Raw genomic sequence first — 20,763 nt, forward strand, 5'->3', positions numbered from 1 at the left:
GGGTGACAGAACATGGCTCGGGGGGGGGGTGACAGAACACGGCTCGGGGGGGCATGACAGAAACACGCTCGGGGGGGGGCCCCATTACAGAACACGGCTAGGGGGGGTGATGACAGGAGGGGAGGGGGGTGATTAGTGAACACGGAGGGGGGTGATTAGTGAACATGTTGGGGGGGTGATTAGTGAACATGGAGGGGGGTGTTGAGGATGATTTGGGGTCTCCAGCTCTGTCTCCCCCCCGGACTTTCCTCCTCACCATTCCCGCGGTCTCCTCTCCCCCCCCCCTCCTCCTCTCCTCCTCACCTGCACAGCTCTGCGCCCCCCGGCCGCCATTTCTGCCCCTCCGGACCGGGGGGGGGGGGGGTGACAGAACACGGCTCGGGGGGGGGGGGGTGACAGAACACGGCTCGGGGGGGGGGGGGTGACAGAACACGGCTCGGGGGGGGGGGTGACAGAACACGGCTCGGGGGGGGGGTGACAGAACACGGCTCGGGGGGGGGGGTGACAGAACACGGCTCGGGGGGGGGGGGGTGACAGAACACGGCTCGGGGGGGGGGTGACAGAACACGGCTCGGGGGGGGGGTGACAGAACACGGCTCGGGGGGGGGTGACAGAACACGGCTCGGGGGGGGGGTGACAGAACACGGCTCGGGGGGGGGGTGACAGAACACGGCTCGGGGGGGGGTGACAGAACACGGCTCGGGGGGGGGGGTGACAGAACACGGCTCGGGGGGGGGTGACAGAACACGGCTCGGGGGGGGGTGACAGAAACACGGCTCGGGGGGGGGTGGACAGAACACGGCTCGGGGGGGGGGTGACAGAACACGGCTCGGGGGGGGGGGGGTGACAGAACACGGCTCGGGGGGGGGGTGACAGAACACGGCTCGGGGGGGGGGTGACAGAACACGGCTCGGGGGGGGGTGACAGAACACGGCTCGGGGGGGGGGTGACAGAACACGGCTCGGGGGGGGGTGACAGAACACGGCTCGGGGGGGGGGGTGACAGAACACGGCTCGGGGGGGGGGTGACAGAACACGGCTCGGGGGGGGGGGGTGACAGAACACGGCTCGGGGGGGGGGGGTGGACAGAACACGGCTCGGGGGGGGGGGTGACAGAACACGGCTCGGGGGGGGGGTGACAGAAACACGGCTCGGGGGGGGGGTGACAGAACACGGCTCGGGGGGGGGGTGACAGAACACGGCTCGGGGGGGGGGGTGACAGAACACGGCTCGGGGGGGGTGACAGAACACGGCTCGGGGGGGGTGACAGAACACGGCTCGGGGGGGGTGACAGAACACGGCTCGGGGGGGGGGGGGTGACAGAACACGGGCTCGGGGGGGGGGGGGTGACAGAACACGGCTCGGGGGGGGTGACAGAACACGGCTCGGGGGGGGGGGGGGGGTGACAGAACACGGCTCGGGGGGGGGGGGTGACAGAACACGGCTCGGGGGGGGGGGGGTGACAGAACACGGCTCGGGGGGGGGGGTGACAGAACACGGCTCGGGGGGGGGGGGTGACAGAACACGGCTCGGGGGGGGGGGGGGGTGACAGAACACGGCTCGGGGGGGGGGTGACAGAACACGGCTCGGGGGGGGGGGTGACAGAAACACGGCTCGGGGGGGGGGGTGACAGAACACGGCTCGGGGGGGGGGGTGACAGAACACGGCTCGGGGGGGGGGTGACAGAACACGGCTGGGGGGGGGGGGTGACAGAACACGGCTCGGGGGGGGGGGGTGACAGAACACGGCTCGGGGGGGGGGGGGTGACAGAACACGGCTCGGGGGGGGGGGGGGTGACAGAACACGGCTCGGGGGGGGGGGGGGGTGACAGAACATGGCTCGGGGGGGGGGGTGACAGAACACGGCTCGGGGGGGCATGACAGAACACGGCTCGGGGGGGGCCATTACAGAACACGGCTAGGGGGGGTGATGACAGGAGGGGAGGGGGGTGATTAGTGAACACGGAGGGGGTGATTAGTGAACATGTTGGGGGGGTGATTAGTGAACATGGAGGGGGGTGTTGAGGATGATTTGGGGTCTCCAGCTCTGTCTCCCCCCCGGACTTTCCTCCTCACCATTCCCGCGGTCTCCTCTCCCCCCCCCCCCCCTCCTCTCCTCCTCACCTGCACAGCTCTGCGCCCCCCGGCCGCCATTTCTGCCCCTCCGGACCGGGGGGGGGGGGGGGGGGGTGACAGAACACGGCTCGGGGGGGGGGGGGGGGTGACAGAACACGGCTCGGGGGGGGGGGGGGTGACAGAACACGGCTCGGGGGGGGGGGTGACAGAACACGGCTCGGGGGGGGGGGTGACAGAACACGGCTCGGGGGGGGTGACAGAACACGGCTCGGGGGGGGGGGTGACAGAACACGGCTCGGGGGGGGGGGTGACAGAACACGGCTCGGGGGGGGGGGTGACAGAACACGGCTCGGGGGGGGTGACAGAACACGGCTCGGGGGGGGGGGGGGGTGACAGAACACGGCTCAGGGGGGGGGTGACAGAACACGGCTCGGGGGGGGGGGTGACAGAACACGGCTCGGGGGGGGGGTGACAGAACACGGCTCGGGGGGGGGGTGACAGAACACGGCTCGGGGGGGGGGGGGGTGACAGAACACGGCTCGGGGGGGGGGGGGTGACAGAAACACGGCTCGGGGGGGGGGGGGGGGTGACAGAACACGGCTCGGGGGGGGGGGGGGTGACAGAACACGGCTCGGGGGGGGGGGGGTGACAGAACACGGCTCGGGGGGGGTGACAGAACACGGCTCGGGGGGGGTGACAGAACACGGCTCGGGGGGGGTGACAGAACACGGCTCGGGGGGGGTGACAGAACACGGCTCGGGGGGGGTGACAGAACACGGCTCGGGGGGGGGTGACAGAACACGGCTCGGGGGGGGGTGACAGAACACGGCTCGGGGGGGGTGACAGAACACGGCTCGGGGGGGGTGACAGAACACGGCTCGGGGGGGGTGACAGAACACGGCTCGGGGGGGGTGACAGAACACGGCTCGGGGGGGGTGACAGAACACGGCTCGGGGGGGGGGTGACAGAACACGGCTCGGGGGGGGGGGGGTGACAGAACACGGCTCGGGGGGGGGGTGACAGAACACGGCTCGGGGGGGGGGTGACAGAACACGGCTCGGGGGGGGGTGACAGAACACGGCTCGGGGGGAGGTGACAGAACACGGCTCGGGGGGGGGTGACAGAACACGGCTCGGGGGGGGGGGTGACAGAACACGGCTCGGGGGGGGGTGACAGAACACGGCTCGGGGGGGGGTGACAGAACACGGCTCGGGGGGGGGGTGACAGAACACGGCTCGGGGGGGGGGTGACAGAACACAGCTCGGGGGGGGGGGTGACAGAACACGGCTCGGGGGGGGGGGTGACAGAACACGGCTCGGGGGGGGGTGACAGAACACGGCTCGGGGGAGGTGACAGAACACGGCTCGGGGGGGGGTGACAGAACACGGCTCGGGGGGGGGGTGACAGAACACGGCTCGGGGGGGGGGTGACAGAACACGGCTCGGGGGGGGGGTGACAGAACACGGCTCGGGGGGGGGGTGACAGAACACGGCTCGGGGGGGGGGGGTGACAGAACACGGCTCGGGGGGGGGGGTGACAGAACACGGCTCGGGGGGGGGGGGTGACAGAACACGGCTCGGGGGGGGGGGGGTGACAGAACACGGCTCGGGGGGGGGGGTGACAGAACACGGCTCGGGGGGGGGGGGGGTGACAGAACACGGCTCGGGGGGGGGGGGGGGGTGACAGAACACGGCTCGGGGGGGGGGGGGGTGACAGAACACGGCTCGGGGGGGGGGGGGGGGTGACAGAACACGGCTCGGGGGGGGGGGGGGTGACAGAACACGGCTCGGGGGGGGGTGACAGAACACGGCTCGGGGGGGGGTGACAGAACACGGCTCGGGGGGGGGGTGACAGAACACGGCTCGGGGGGGGGGGTGACAGAACACGGCTGGGGGGGGGGGGGGTGACAGAACACGGCTCGGGGGGGGGGGTGACAGAACACGGCTCGGGGGGGGGGGGTGACAGAACACGGCTCGGGGGGGGGGGTGACAGAACACGGCTCGGGGGGGGGGGTGACAGAACACGGCTCGGGGGGGGGGGGTGACAGAACATGGCTCGGGGGGGGGGTGACAGAACACGGCTCGGGGGGCATGACAGAACACGGCTCGGGGGGGGGCCATTACAGAACACGGCTAGGGGGGGTGATGACAGGAGGGGAGGGGGGTGATTAGTGAACACGGAGGGGGGTGATTAGTGAACATGTTGGGGGGGTGATTAGTGAACATGGAGGTGGGTGTTGAGGATGATTTGGGGTCTCCAGCTCTGTCTCCCCCCCGGACTTTCCTCCTCACCATTCCCGCGGTCTCCTCTCCCCCCCCCCCCTCCTCTCCTCCTCACCTGCACAGCTCTGCGCCCCCCGGCCGCCATTTCTGCCCCTCCGGACCGGGGGGGGGGGTGACAGAACACGGCTCGGGGGGGGGGGGGGGTGACAGAACACGGCTCGGGGGGGGGGGGGTGACAGAACACGGCTCGGGGGGGGGGGTGACAGAACACGGCTCGGGGGGGGGGGGTGACAGAACACGGCTCGGGGGGGGGGGTGACAGAACACGGCTCGGGGGGGGGGGGGGGTGACAGAACACGGCTCGGGGGGGGGGGGGGGGTGACAGAACACGGCTCGGGGGGGGGGGGGTGACAGAACACGGCTCGGGGGGGGGGGGTGACAGAACACGGCTCGGGGGGGGGGGGGGTGACAGAACACGGCTCGGGGGGGGGGGGTGACAGAACACGGCTCGGGGGGGGGGGTGACAGAACACGGCTCGGGGGGGGGGGGGTGACAGAACACGGCTCGGGGGGGGGGGGGTGACAGAACACGGCTCGGGGGGGGGTGACAGAACACGGCTCGGGGGGGGGTGACAGAACACGGCTCGGGGGGGGGGGGGGGTGACAGAACACGGCTCGGGGGGGGGGTGACAGAACACGGCTCGGGGGGGGGTGACAGAACACGGCTCGGGGGGGGGGTGACAGAACACGGCTCGGGGGGGGGTGACAGAACACGGGCTCGGGGGGGGGTGACAGAACACGGCTCGGGGGGGGGGTGACAGAACACGGCTCGGGGGGGGGTGACAGAACACGGCTCGGGGGGGGGGTGACAGAACACGGCTCGGGGGGGGGGTGACAGAACACGGCTCGGGGGGGGGTGACAGAACACGGCTCGGGGGGGGGTGACAGAACACGGCTCGGGGGGGGTGACAGAACACGGCTCGGGGGGGGGGGGGTGACAGAACACGGCTCGGGGGGGGGGTGACAGAACACGGCTCGGGGGGGGGGTGACAGAACACGGCTCGGGGGGGGGGTGACAGAACACGGCTCGGGGGGGGGGGGTGACAGAACACGGCTCGGGGGGGGGTGACAGAACACGGCTCGGGGGGGGGGGTGACAGAACACGGCTCGGGGGGGGGGGTGACAGAACACGGCTCGGGGGGGGGGGGTGACAGAACACGGCTCGGGGGGGGGTGACAGAACACGGCTCGGGGGGGGGGTGACAGAACACGGCTCGGGGGGGGGGGGGTGACAGAACACGGCTCGGGGGGGGGGGGGGGTGACAGAACACGGCTCGGGGGGGGGGGGGTGACAGAACACGGCTCGGGGGGGGGTGACAGAACACGGCTCGGGGGGGGGTGACAGAACACGGCTCGGGGGGGGGGTGACAGAACACGGCTCGGGGGGGGGTGACAGAACACGGCTCGGGGGGGGTGACAGAACACGGCTCGGGGGGGGTGACAGAACACGGCTCGGGGGGGGGGGTGACAGAACACGGCTCGGGGGGGGGGGGGTGACAGAACACGGCTCGGGGGGGGGTGACAGAACACGGCTCGGGGGGGGGGTGACAGAACACGGCTCGGGGGGGGCATGACAGAACACGGCTCGGGGGGGGCATGACAGAACACGGCTCGGGGGGGGCCATTACAGAACACGGCTAGGGGGGGTGATGACAGGAGGGGAGGGGGGTGATTAGTGAACACGGAGGGGGGTGATTAGTGAACATGGAGGGGGGTGTTGAGGATGATTTGGGGTCTCCAGCTCTGTCTCCCCCCCGGACTTTCCTCCTCACCATTCCCGCGGTCTCCTCTCCCCCCCCCCCTCCTCTCCTCCTCACCTGCACAGCTCTGCGCCCCCCGGCCGCCATTTCTGCCCCCCGGGACCGTTCCTCTCAGCTCCCCCTCAGTAACAGTCTCTCGTCCCTCCTCCATAGAGATTTCCAGTACTAAAGATGGCCGACGGGTGATGATGAAACCAAAAAAATCACTGTATACGGCTGATCGGGATAGGAGACACCTGTGGCGGAGATCGGTATTACAGCCGGAGAAGACAGAGATTGCCATCTTGTGGCCATATTCAAGAATAACCATTAAAATCACCCAATACTGTTAAATTAGAAGTAAAATCAATAAAATTATATAAAATTGATATGGGTTTGTGTTATATGACATAGTTGGTGTGAGGCGCATCAGGTCAGGTGCTTCAGTAAGAGGCGCTGTGATTGGTCACAGGTTCTTATTTACTCCAGTCTGAGGCAGTCTCAGGTCACTTCTCCTTAGCGAGTTGACGGAGTGACATTCAGAGAGGATAGCTCCTGCATTTCACTGCGATTTTCAGCGACTGACAGCAAATAACTGCGATTTTTATCATTTTTATTGATATTTATCGCTATTACTAACCCCTATTATAATATTATTGTTAATATTATAATTTTTAGCCTTTTTCAGGTATACAGGCATCCAACACCAACAGGATGCCTCGGCCTTCACGTCCCGGATCCCGGCGAAGGCGTTCACGTCAGGACGGCGACGAGTCACCAATCGCCCACCGGACGCGATCCAGAGCTCCACATCGGCGGAGACAGGAGGCAGAGCCACCCAGGAACAGGAGCCGTTCGCCAAGACACCGCGACAGGCCTGCTGAACATCTCCCAGCACCGCCACCGGCCATGGAGCCGCGTGGCGAGGAGCAGGTAATCTGTATCATCTGTTTTGCAGGGTATGAAGGTGGAGAAGACACGACCACTCTGACCTGCACTCACCAATTCCACACGACGTGCATCCAGCGGTGGATGGAGGAAAGCGCAACCTGTCCACTGTGCCGGGCTGCTATCCCCATCCCCCAACAGGACCACGGCCATCAGGGGATCAACAACAGGTTTGACATTCGGGTTGATGAAAATGGTAATATGTGGTTCATTGACATTGAACAGCAGCTGATCCGCAGGATTGACTTGGAGTATGGACTAATGTGGCAAAGGTTCATTGAGAATCTATAGAGTAACATCTTTTTCTTTATATATACAGGATTGTAGTAGTTTTTTTTTTTTAATGGAAAAAAAAACAAATTTATTTTTATATATATATATATATATATATATATATATATATATATATATATATATAATATGATATATCAGATATATTTTCTTTTTATACAGTAGTTTAATAGTAGTTTTGAAAAAAAGAAATTGTATAAATGTATATGTATAACGATAACAGATATTTTCTTTTTATACAGCCTGCTTGTAGTAGTAATTGTAATTGTTTATGCTTGTACTAGTTTCCTAGTAGTTTTGAAAAAAAAAAAAAAAAATTGTATAAATATATATGTATAAATGCATAAATATGACAGATATTTTCTTTTTATACAACATGCTTGTAGTAGTAAATGTAATTATTTATGCTTGTTTTAGTTTTATAGTAGTTTTGAAAAACAAAAATAAAAAAACAAAAAAATTGTTTAAATATATATGCATAAGTATAACAGATACTTTCTTTTTATACAGCAAGCTTGTAGTAGTAATGGTAATTGTTTATACTTGTAGTAGTTTTATAGTAGTTTAAAAAAATAAAATAAAAATATATATTTTAGGGCTGGGAAATTTAAAGATTAATTCCTTGATTAATCGTTAAATTTTTTTAACGATCAATTTTTTTTTTTGATCGATCAAAATTCTTTTGATCGTTACTCACCTCTCCACCGGCTTCTGGGTCTTCAGGGAGTTCTGTCAGAGATCCGGTGACGTCACTGACATCAACGTCACCGGCCTCCCCCCCTTCCCCAAATGCCTCTGTAACGACATATTTGGCGACCTATCGCAGTTTGCTACGGAAGTGACATTCCGTCACCGCCATCTTGCTACACCCCACACTCGTCCACAGTAAGGATACACAAAGAAGGGGGAAAGCGAACATGTTGTTACACCCACCGGAGTTTCGCATTTTAGACCTATTTATAACAGGAAAGTCAGTTTATATAGTGAAATACGGGACTTAGAACTCCGTCTGACTGCTTAGATGTTGAAATTTAAAAGCAGCGAACTTCTGTCAGATTAGCAAACCTGTGAGATGAGAAGGGTTGCCGCTGCTTTTCATATTCAAGATTTAAGTAGTCAGACAGAGTTGTAAGTCCTGTATTTCACAATATAAAACTGACTTTACTGTGCGTTATAATTAATTGAAATTAGTTGATTAAAAAAATTATCAATTAATCGAACACGAAAATTGTAATTAGTAACAGCCCTAATATTTTTATATATATATATATATGTATAACAGATATTTTCTTTTTATAAAGCATGCTTGTTGTAGTAATTGTAATTTGTTATGCTTGTAGTAGTTTTATAGTAGTTTAAAAAAACATAAAAAACAAAACAAAAAAATTGTATAAATATATATGTTTAAATGCACAAGTATAACATATTTTCTTTTTTTATGCAGCATGCTTGTAATGGTAAGTACTAGAAGTTGTAGAAGTTTTATGATATTTTCTTTTTATACAGCCTGCTTGTAGTAGTAATTGTAATTGTTTATGCTTGTACTAGTTTCCTAGTAGTTTTGAAAAAAAAAAAAAAAAAAAAATTGTATAAATATATATGTATAAATGCATAAGTATAACAGATACTTTCTTTTTATACAGCAAGCTTGTAGTAGTAATGGTAATTGTTTATACTTGTAGTAGTTTTATAGTAGTTTAAAAAAATAAAAAAATATATATATTTTTTAGGGCTGGGAAATTTAAAGACTAATTCCTTGATTAATCGTTAAATTTTTTTAACGATCACATTTTTTTTGATCGATCAAAATTATTTTGATCAGTACTCACCTCTCCACCGGCTTCTGGGTCTTCAGGGAGTTCTGTCAGAGATCCGGTGACGTCAGTGACATCAAAGTCACCGGCCTCCCCCCCTTCCCCAAATGCCTCTGTAACGACATATTTGGCGACCTATCGCAGTTTGCTACGGAAGTGACATTCCGTCACCGCCATCTTGCTACACCCCACACTCGTCCACAGTAAGGATACACAAAGAAGGGGGAAAGCGAACATGTTGTTACACCCACCGGAGTTTCGCATTTTAGACGTATTTATAACAGGAAAGTCAGTTTATATAGTGAAATACAGGACTTAGAACTCCGTCTGACTGCTTAGATGTTGAAATTTAAAAGCAGCGAACTTCTGTCAGATTAGCAAACCTGTGAGATGAGAAGGGTTGCCGCTGCTTTTAAAATTCAAGATCTAAGTAGTCAGACAGAGTTGTAAGTCCTGTATTTCACTATATATACTGACTTTACTGTGCGTTATAATTAATTGAAATTAGTTGATTAAAAAAATAATCGATTAATCGAACACGAAAATTTTAATCAATAACAGCCCTAATATATATATATATATATATATATATATATATATATATATATATATATATATATATATATATATATATATATATATATATATATAACAGATATTTTCTTTTTATACAGCATGCTTGTTGTAGTAATTGTAATTTTTTATGCTTGTAGTAGTTTTATAGTAGTTTAAAAAAACATAAACAAAACAAAAAAAATTGTATAAATATAAATGTATAAATGCGCAAGTATAACATATTTTCTTTTTTTATGCAGCATGCTTGTAATAGTAATGGTAAGTACTAGAAGTTGTAGAAGTTTTATGATATTTTTGAAAAAAAAAAAAACATTTTTATAAATATATATGTATAAGTATAACAAATATCTTCTTTTTATACAACATGCTTGTAATTGTAATTGTTTATGCTTGTAGTAGTTATATAGTTTAAAAAACTATACTAAATATATATACATAAGTATAACAGATATTTTCTTTTTATACAGAATGCTTGTAGTAGTAAATGTAATTGTTTATTCTTGTAGTAGTTTTATAGTAGTTTTGAAAAAACAACCCCCCACAAAAAAATTGTATAAATATATGTATAAATATATATATATATATATATATATATATATATATATATTCTTTTTATACAGCATGCTTGTAGTAGTAGTAGTTGTAATTGTTATGCTTGTAGTAGCTTTATAGTAGTTTTGAAAAAAAAATAAAAAAACAAAAAAAAATTGTATAAATATATACATATAAATGCATAAGTATAACAGATATTTTCTTTTTTATACAGCATGCTTGTAATAGTAATTGTTTATTCTTGTTGTAGTTTTATAGTAGTTTAAAAAAAGAAAAAAGTATAAATATATATATGTATAAGTATAACAGATATTTTATTTTTTATACAGCATGCTTGTAGTAGTAATGGAAATTGTTTATACTTGTAGTAGTTTTATAGTAGTTTAAAAAAAGTAGTAGTTTTGAAAAAAAACAAAAAAAACAAAAAAAAACAAAAAAAAAATTTATAAATATATATGTATAACAAATGTTTTCTTTTTATACAGCATGCTTGTAGCAGTAGTTGTAATTGTTATGCTTGTAGTAATTTTTATAGTAGTTTAAAAAAAAAAAAAAAGTATAAATATAAATATATATGTATAAATGCATAAGTATAACAGATATTTTCTATTTTATACAGCATGCTTGTAATAGTAATTGTTTATGCTTGTTGTAGTTTTATAGTAGTTTTGAAAAAAAAAAAAAAAAAAGTTTAAATATATATGTATAAGTATAAAGATATTTTCTTTTTTATACAGCATGCTTGTAGTAGTAATGGTAATTGTTTATAATTGTAGTAGTTTGACAGTAGTTTTGAAAACAAAAAAAAACAAACAAAAAAAAAAATGTATAAATATATATGTATAACAGATATTTTCCTTTTATACAGCACGCTTGTAGTAGTAATGGTAATTGTTTATGCTTGTAGTAGTTTTATCGTAGTTTTGAAAAAAACAAAAATTGAATAAATATATATGTATAAATATATAAGTATAACAGATATCTTGCAAAGGGGGGGGGGGCTTCTATTGACAGCCTCCTGGCAAAGTAGATCTGCGATACAGCCGTCATTCGGCTATAGCACGGATCTGAGGGGGTTAAATATTAAATCTCACTCCATTCCTTTTTTTCCCCAGCCAGTGACACAAAGCCCTGGAAATTATGTTGAGGAGATTGCCAGCAGGGGACCCATCAAAAAGAAGGTTAGGGGCCGTTCTGTACAAAACCATCGCACAGAGAAGGTAAGTATAACATGTTTGTTATTTTAATAAAAAAAAAAAACTGATGGCACCTGCCATGCTGGTCCTGGGTTTGCTGATAGGGAGGAAGACTGAAACAGAAAAAGGAGATAAGGTCACGTTTGCTGATCTTCTTTCCTGCTACCCAGTTGCATTCGCCATGCAGATTCTGGGTTCACCAATGGGTACATGGAGCCTGGAAAAATGTGGCGACAGAACAAGTAGGAGACCAGCATTTTCTGGGGTATGCAGAAGTGATCTGCCAAAAGAATAAAAAAAGGAATCAACCAGCGCAAAATACAATAAACCCTAAAAATACTGCAGCTGAATTACTGAGGGTCAAAATATCAAATCCCAAATAAATCAATGTAAAAGAAGTACAGCGCAGATAGAACTCACTATTACAAACTAAAACTAGAATCAAAGAGAGAGGATCAAATACTGGTAACGAATATTGGGCTTGCTATATCTCAGGCATATCATCATCACCAGCTCCCAGATAAGGTACATGAAATGAAAGCAACGAAACATAGTGCTCTCTGAATACTAAAAACTGTTTTAGAGTGCTAAGGGGAAATCTGGGGTGTAGAGGGGTCAGAGTGCTAAGGGGAAATCTGGGATGTAGAGGAGTCACAGTGCTGGGGGGATATCTAGGGTGTAGAGGAGTCACAGTGCTGAGGGGATATCTAGGGTGTAGAGGGGTCAGAGCGCTAAGGGGAAATCTGGGGTGTAGAGGAGTCACAGTGCTGAGGGGATATCTAGGGTGTAGAGGGGTCAGAGTGCTAAGGGGAAATCTGGGGTGTAGAGGAGTCACAGTGCTGAGGGGATATCTAGGGTGTAGAGGGGTCAGAGTGCTAAGGGGAAATCTGGGGTGTAGAGGAGTCACAGTGCTGAGGGGATATCTAGGGTGTAGAGGGGTCAGAGTGCTAAGGGGAAATCTGGGGTGTAGAGGAGTCACAGTGCTGAGGGGATATCTAGGGTGTAGAGGGGTCAGAGTGCTAAGGGGAAATCTGGGGTGTAGAGGAGTCACAGTGCTGAGGGGATATCTAGGGTGTAGAGGGGTCAGAGTGCTAAGGGGAAATCTGGGGTGTAGAGGAATCACAGTGCTGGGGGGATATCTAGGGTGTAGAGGGGTCAGAGTGCTAAGGGGAAATCTGGGGTGTAGAGGAGTCACAGTGCTGGGGGGATATCTAGGGTGTAGAGGGGTCAGAGTGCTGGGGAGTTGAGAATCCAGGGGTGTGGAGGTGGTAACAGGATAACAATGGTAGGGGGAAACCTGGTGTATGTGTGTGGGGGGTTAGTTGGATGGAGTTAGGAGTGATGAATGTATATAAGATGTAGAGAGGTTACAATGTTGGGGGTATCTGAAGCCCTGTGAGGCTGGATGGTGTTACATGATTTTTATTGGCGGCCATGTCTATACTTGTTACTGAGCATCATTCTATCAGATATATATGCACAGGACAGCTTTGTTACTTTATGTATGTAGTATGTATGTAGTATTTCCCCACTGTTTCTTTGCTGTACAGAATGATTGTTCATGTAGTTAAAGCGGAGCTCCACCCAAAAGGGAAGCTCCGCTTGTCTGCCTCCTACCTACTTGATGTCTGTTACCTGCGCTGTCTCCATTGTAGGGGGCCCAGAGCATTACTTTGCCCAGGGGGGCCCATGATGCTATTAAGACGGCCCTGGTGACAGGTTCTCTTTAATGAGACATCTGAGGTCTCACCTGTCATCACTGATCTTCTCTTCCTCTACCTGGTGGCACCCACCATGCAGCTTCTGGGTTCACCACTGGGCACATACCATGGAGCCCAGAAAAATGGCAACGAAGCATGTGAGGGGGGACCGGAATCTGTGAAAGCGATCCGGCAGAAGCCCTTGGGTGTAAATTAAATTCTTTACACTTTTCTCTTACTTTTTATATTTCCTATGTGATGCATTTTTGGTAACAGGTTCTCTTTGATGAGACATCAGGAGTCAAAAAGAGCTCTGATGTGACATCTCACCTGTCCTTTAATAAAACTAACAGGACTCAGAAGTGATGTTTTAGATGTTGCTTTTGGTTTATTAACAGGAAGGGGAGATCATCAAAGAGACATTGCTGATCCCCCTCTCATCTACCTGGTCCCAGGTTTTCTGATGGACACGGAGCCTGGAAACCTGATGGAGGAGGACCCAAAATCCCCCAAATAAGGAGGTTCAGGGCCGCTCTGTGCCATCTTGTTGCACACAGAAGGTTAGTATAACAGGTTTGTTATTTTAACCACTTCAGCTCTGGAAGGTTTTACCCCTTCATAACCAGGCCATTTTTTGTGATACGGCACTGTGTAGCTTTACCTGACAATTGCACAGCAGTGTGACGCTGCACACAAATACAATTGATGTCCTTTTTTTCTCACAAATAGAGCTTTCTTTTGGTGGTATTTGATCACAGCTACAGTTTTAATTTTTTGCGCTATAAACAAAAAAAGACAGACAATTTTGAAAAAAAAAACAATATTTTTTACCTTCTGCTATAAAACATTCCCAATAAAAAAAAATCCAAAAATCTAATTTCTTTATCAATTTAGGCAAATATGTATTCTGTTACATATTTTCGGTAAAAAATCCCAATAAGCATATATTGATTGGTTTGTGCAAGAGTTATAGCATCTACAAACTATGGCATATATTTATGGATGTTTTTTTTTATAATTTTTTTTTACTAGTAATGGCAGTGTTCAGCGCTTTAAAGCGGGACTGCGACTTTAAAGCAGACAAATCTAACACTAAGTTACACTTTTTGGGGACCTGTGACACCAATACAGTGATCAGTGCTTAAAAAAATGGACTGACACTGTATAAATGACACTGGCAGGGAAGGGGTTAACACCAGGGGCGATCATGGGATTAAATGTGCTCTCAGCAAATTCCTTGGGGTGTCAAAAAGGGGTATTTTGGGGCGTGGTGCACGGTACTGCCCTGCCATTTTAGCACCTCAAGAAATGAGACAGCAAGAAAGTAAAAGCTGCGTAAATTCCAGTATACAGTATATACCATAGTTTGAAGACGCTATAACTTTTACGCAAACCAATCAGTATATGCTTATTTGGATTTTTTTTACCAAAGAAATATAGCTGAATACATTTTGGCCTAAATGTATGACAAAATTTTAGTTTATTTGATATTTTTATAACAAAAAATAGAAAATATTGGTGATCAAATATCACCAAAAGAAAGCTCTGTTTGTGGGGAAAAAAGGACATCAATTTTGTTTAGGTACAGCGTTGCTTTACCGTGCAATTACCAAATTGCAAAAAAATGCTCTGATCAGGAAGGGGCTAAAAGCTTCCAGGGGTCAAGTGCTTAAAAACGCTTTAACAAGAAAAGGAGATAAGCAAACAGACGTTCACTAATCTTCTTCCCCTCTACCCAGTGGCACCCACCATACAGGTTCTGAGTTCACCGATGGGCACAAAGAACCCGGAACAAATGGTGACAGTGCATGTGAAAGGGGGACAGGCATCACCTGTGATGTGTGTAAGCGTTCCGACAGAAGCAACTAACAGAGTGCAGATCGCAATCCACTCGTGTTTTCTCTAGCCATGGGAAAATGAAACCAGGACCTGAAAGTGGCATTTATATGTCGCATCTGAGTCATCAACAGGAGGGGAAGATCAACAAACAAAAGTCCACTGATCTCCCTTCCAGCTACCCAATGGCACCCACCATGCTGCTCCCAGGCCTGGAATTTCGGAGGAGGAGGAGCCAAGATCACTGACGGTGAACCCCAGAAGAGGAGTTTCAGGGCTGTTCTTTGCTTTGCAGAAATGCCAATCAGCTGCAGCACTAATCTGTGTGTTCTGACAGCAGCAGTTGTGACATAAATAGTTGTGGGTTTAAGAAACATTTTTAGCATATGGAATCTTCATGGTCTAAATCAGTGGTTATCAACCCTGTCCTCGGGGCTCACTAACAGGCCAGATTTTATGCATTACCTTGGGGAGAAGCAGACTAAAATACTGCAATCACTGATCAGCGAATGATATCACATGTGATGTATTTCAGTTATCTTGCAAACCTGGCCTGTTAGTGGGCCCTGAGGACAGGGTTAAATGACCACTGGTCTAAATAACAGGACATGGGAGGGGTGTATCATTTGCTTACATGGTACTTAGTTGCTCCACAATGATGTATATCAGGTCATGTAAATTGTATACATGTATAAAACTATAAATATATGTATGTTTCCTTTCTTATTGTTGTTTTTGTATTGCAGAGCTATTTATCCATTTTGTCGGTTCATCTTGTTCACCTGAGGAAGCCAATGCTTTGGCGAAACATGTAGGGAAGTCCCAACTTGAATATCTAATCAAAGGCCGATTACCACACTGGGGCCTTTACTATCTGGACTCTGCTCCCCAATATCATTTGTTTTTTATTATTTATTGTTGTTTGTAATTAAATTGTGATTTAATAAAATTAATTATATAATATTTTACAAATCATGGTGTACACATGTCTTTTTTTCCTCCCACTTTTTTGATTCTTTCTTCATCTTTGGGATGAGGTGCCCTGTCTAAATACGGACCCTATCGCCCCACTTTCTCTCCAATGTTCTACTATATTAGGTGTTCCTCTTTTCAACTCAAAAAGTTGGGAGGTATGGAACAGGTACACTTACTTGCAAGTGTTTTTCCTATAAGATTAGCATTTTGCATTTTTACCCACAAGCTCCCGTCTCAAACCAATTGTTACCAATTGTTTCTCTCTTTGGAAATGACATAAGGGAGGTTATTTACGAATGGCAAATCCACTTTGCACTATAAGTGCAAACTACAAGTGCAAAGTGCACTTGAAATCCGAGGGGGACATGCAAGGAAAATAAAAAACAGTATTTTAGTTGCACATGATTATGATTATGATAAAATCAGCAGAGCTTCCCCTCATTTCAGATCTACCCCTCAGATTTACAGCGACTGCACTTCCAAGTACGGTCGGACATTCCGACAACAAAATCCGACGGATTTTTTCCAACGGATTTTGTCCGAAACTGGTGTTGCACACACACGGACAAAGTTGTTGGAAAATCCGATCGTTCGTAACATGATGACGTTTGTACGTTAGGACGGGACTACGTTCAGGCTAGTAGCCAATAGCTTTGGCCTCGTAATTTGATCTGAGCATGCGTGGCACTTTGTCCGATCGGAATTCTCTACAAACGATCGGACAAAGTCCTATCGGATCATGTTTCAATTTGATATCCAGCTCTCAAACTTTGTTGGTCGGACATTCCGACAGAAAAAGTCAGATGGAGCCCAAACACGGTTGGATTATTCGGCAACGCGGTCCAATCGGACATTTTCTGTCTGAATTTCCGACCGTGTGTACAAGGGCTTACACTGTCTCAAATCCTTGTGCTGATAGAACAGAGCCTTGGGGGCACTCTGAACATGCTCAGTTTGGTGTTTTGCTAGAGACTGTTTTTTTTTTCTTGGGAAGGTGCATGTGATCAGTACAGGGTCAATCTGCACTGTCCAGACAGAGGGTCAGGGGACATGCAGCCAAATAGGACAGTCCGAGGAGAATGCAAACTCCCCCTATGAGCTTTAACTAGTGCTTGGCCAGACACTAATTGAAGTCATAAGACTGCTATATACTACTGATGAGAAAAGGAACTTAGCGGTTTATATTGCATTTCTATGTTTTGTCTACTGTGGTAGACCAGATATAGTGAATGCAGGGTCCTGGGTTTAGTAACACTTTAACATAATACACAGTATATGAGCCTTGCCTTTTGGTGTGTTGTGTTTTACATACGTTTTTAGGCACACTACCATTGAACTCTATTAGAAAGCAGATTTTCTTGAAAGCACATCAACGTCCTCTATGCTTTGCTGTGCTTTCTAATAGACCTCAATAGGAGCATGCCCAAATATGTGCCTAAAATGCGCCTAAACTCGCACTGCACCAAAAATGAAGCACACATATGTGAACCTGATCTAAAAAAAAAAGCGCATCACAACACATGTAAACACCTGTTCCTTAAACTCTTTAGGATGGGAACTCCACTATATTTCCTGCCATTTCTTGTTGAACATCCAGGACAGGCACTGGCCTTCAATGAAAACATCCGCCCCCTTCATGTTAGATCAGCAATAGTCATCAATGAAAATATCGGCCCCCCTCATGTTAGATCAGCACTTGTCATCAATGAAAACATCCCTCCCGTTCATGTTAGATCAGCATTGGCAATCAATGAAAACATCCTCCCCCTTCATGTGAAAACAGCACTGGCCATCCTTGAAAACATCCGCCCCCTTCATGTTAGATCAGCACTGGCCTTCAATGAAAACACCCCCCCTTCATGTTAGATCAGCACTGGCCATCAATGAAAACATCTGTCCCCTTCATGTTATATCAGCACTGGCCTTCAATGAAAACATCCGCCCCCTTCCTGTTAGATCAGCACTGGCCTTCAATGAAAACAACCACCCCCCTCATATTAGATCAGCACTGGCCAACAATTAGTACAACCGCCCCCCTTCATGTTAGATCTGCACTGCCCATTAATGAAAACCTCCGCTCCCTTCATGTTAGATCAACACTGGCCTTCAATGAAAACATCCGCCCCCTTCATGTTAGATCAGCACTGGCCATCAATGAAAACATCCGTCCCCTTCATGTTAGATCAGCACTGGCCTTCAATGAAAACATCCGCCCCCTTCATGTTAGATCAGCACTGGCCATCAATGAAAACATCCGTCCCCTTCATGTTAGATCAGCACTAGCCTTCAATGAAAACATCCGCCCCCTTCATGTTAGATCAGCACTGGCCATCAATGAAAACATCCGTCCCCTTCATGTTAGATCAGCACTGGCCTTCAATGAAAACATCCGCCCCCTCATATTAGATCAGCACTGGCCATCAATTAAAACATCAGCCCGCTTCATGTTAGATCAGAACTGGCCTTCAATAAAAACATCTGTCCCCTTCATGTTATATCAGCACTGGCCTTCAATGAAAACACCCCCCCACTTCATGTTAGATCAGCATTGGCCTTCAATGAAACCATCCGCCCCCTTTCTGTTAGATCAGCACTGGCCTTCAATGAAAACAACCAATCCCCTCATATTAGATAAGCACTGGCCATCAATTAAAACAACCGCCCCCCTTCATGTTAGATCTCCACTGCCCATTAATGAAAACCTCCGCCCCCTTCATGTTAGATCAACACTGGCCTTCAATGAATACATCCGTCCCCTTCATGTGAGATCAGCACCGCCCATCCTTGAAAACATCCGCCCCCTTCATGTTAGATCAGCACTGGCCATCAATGAAAACATCCGTCCCGTTCATATTAGATCAGCACTAGCCTTCAATGAAAACATTCGTCCCCTTCATGTTAGATCAGCACTGGCCATCAATGAAAACATCCATCCCCTTCATGTTAGATCAGCACTGGCCTTCAATGAAAACATCCGCCTCCCTCATATTAGATCAGCACTGGCCATCAATTAAAACATCAGCCCCCTTCATGTTAGATCAGCACTGGCCATCAATGAAAACATCCGCCCCCTTCATGTTAGATCAGCACTGGCCTTCAATGAAAACATCCCCCCCTTCATGTTAGATCAGCACTGGCCTTCAATGAAAACATCTGCCCCATTCATGTTAGATCAGCACTGGCCATCAATGAAAACATCTGTCCCCTTCATGTTAGATCAGCACTGGCCATCAATGAGAACACCCCCCCCCCCTTCATGTTAGATCAGCACTGGCCATCAATGAAACATCCGTCCCCTTCATGTTAGATCAGCACTGGCCATTAATGAAAACATCCGTCCCCTTCATGCACGGATCTGAGGGAGTTAAATATCAAAGTTCACTCCATTCGTTTCTTCCCCAGCCAGGGACACGAAGCCCTGGAAATTATGTTTTACATGTCGAGGAGATTGCCAGTGGGAGACCCATCAAAAAGAAGGTTAGGGGCCGTTCTGTACAAAATCATCGCACAGAGAAGGTAAGTATAACATGTTTGTTATTTTAATTTAACCACTTCAATACAGGGCACTTAAACACCTTCCTGCCCAGACCAATTTTCAGCTTTCAGCACTGTCGTACTTTAAATAACAATTGCGCAGTCATGCTACACTGTACCCAAATGAAATCTTTATCATTTTTTTCCCACAAATATAGCTTTCTTTTGGTGGTATTTGATCACCTCTACGGTTTCTATTTTTTGCTAAACAAATAAAAAAATACCGAAAATTTTGAAAATAAAAAGGTTTTTTTTTGTTTCAGTTTCAAAACTTTGTAAATAAGTACGTTTTCTCCTTCACTGATGGGCACTGATGGGACTGACACCCCGCAACAACGATCGCCGCGATGCGCGCCCCCCGGCTCAAAATCCAGATCACGTCATATGACGTCCGGTCAGGATTTTGAAACCACTATGCCGCCATGCTTTTGTTATAGGGTGGGCGGCAAGTGGTTAAAAAAAAACTGATGGCACCTGCCATGCTGGTCCTGGCTTCGCTGATAGGGATGAAGCTTGAAACAGAAAAAGGAGATAAGGTCACGTTTGCTGATCTTCTTCCCTTCTACCCAGTGGCATCGGCCATGCAGATTCTGGGCTCACCAATGGGTACATGGAGCCCAGAAAAATTTGGCGACAGAACAAGTAGGAGACCAGCATTTTCTGGGGTATGCAGAAGTGATCTGCCAGAAGAATAAAAAAGTAAAAAAAAGGAATCAACCAGCGCAAAATATAATAAACCCTAAAAATACTGCCGCTGAAATACTGAGGGTCAAAATCTCAAATCCCAAATAAATCAATGTGGCTTCCCTGCATACAATTCACAATAGCAGGGGATTTTGACCAGCTCTCTATGGAGCCGGTTCACATATCTCCGCTGCGGCTCCGATGTAAATTTGTACAGGAGCCCTGTGCGTCTTTTGGTCCATTTCAGGTCCGAATTTGGACCTGAAACGGTGAACGAGGACACACCGGACACCTGCTGTGAGCCATATGCGGCGATAGTGCGAACCCAGCCTAGTTCACCTTTGGGAACATGGTACACCTGATGTTAGGATGGAACATGTTGTTCCCAGTGCTGCTGCCCACTAATCCCCCCCCCCCTCACCCCCTCCTCATGACAGCAGTAAAGGGAGAAGTTCCCCATACTAGCTGTCTGTTTGAAAACAATGTCATTCCTACACAGAGCTCTATGTATCTGAATTAACTACAAACCCTGTGGAGCGCTGTGGTAGATCATTGAGTCTTACCT

General features: G+C 49.0%; 1 pseudogene; it reads left to right on the forward strand.

The window, feature by feature from the left end:
• The window catches only part of LOC143975918 (protein mono-ADP-ribosyltransferase PARP14-like), a 173,995-nt pseudogene that overhangs the window by 75,634 nt on the left and 77,598 nt on the right, over positions 1-20,763 (forward strand).

Source organism: Lithobates pipiens, unplaced genomic scaffold (genome assembly GCF_037356315.1).
Source record: "Lithobates pipiens isolate NorthernLeopardFrog02 unplaced genomic scaffold, aLitPip1_a1.2 Scaffold_13, whole genome shotgun sequence".
In the NCBI taxonomy this organism is placed as follows: Eukaryota; Metazoa; Chordata; class Amphibia; order Anura; family Ranidae; genus Lithobates; species Lithobates pipiens.